Source organism: Phalaenopsis equestris, unplaced genomic scaffold (genome assembly GCF_001263595.1).
Source record: "Phalaenopsis equestris unplaced genomic scaffold, ASM126359v1 Scaffold000002, whole genome shotgun sequence".
NCBI lineage: Eukaryota > Viridiplantae > Streptophyta > Magnoliopsida > Asparagales > Orchidaceae > Phalaenopsis > Phalaenopsis equestris.
The window spans coordinates 990,159-990,802 of NW_018164444.1; positions in this window are offsets into that span (position 1 = coordinate 990,159).

Here is a 644-nt window from a genome sequence, read left to right on the forward strand (position 1 = left end):
TATATATATAGCTTTTTGCTAGAGATTACAAAGTTTGGGAGGGATAGTGGATCCACATCTAAAAGCAATAAAACTACATGATAGCCCTAGGGGCTACAGTCTCCGCAGTACAACGCAATGCGAAATAAAATAAATGCCTAAAGAAAATAGCCATCCAAAAAATACATGTAATCGTCCAAAATATATACGAAAGGAATAGTATACCCAAAAAACTACATGTACACGAAATTCCAATCCAATAGTAATGTCGAGCAGCATAATCATAATGAAGGCTTTTAGTTCCAGTGAGAAGACAAAATTCGAAACCTGAAAAAATGACTGCATCGAGCTGAAAATGTAGTGAAGGATCCCTAGCAATCCCCTAGCAATCCTGCAATCCCGATGTACAATAACAAGCCTGCAAAAAAATAAAAAGTGCTCCACACAAAGTTTAAAGCCCAAAATATATATTTTATATTCATCACTAGATAGGTCAACCAGCGATCCACAACATGTTGTAGAAAGATGCACATGGGAACTCTTCCCAGGCTGGCCGAAACTCCAATGCCTACCTCAGTAGCAAAATAGTGAAAAACCGGAACAATAATCCATATAGAGCTGAGGAAATAGAGGCAGGAAGCACTATATATATATATATATATATA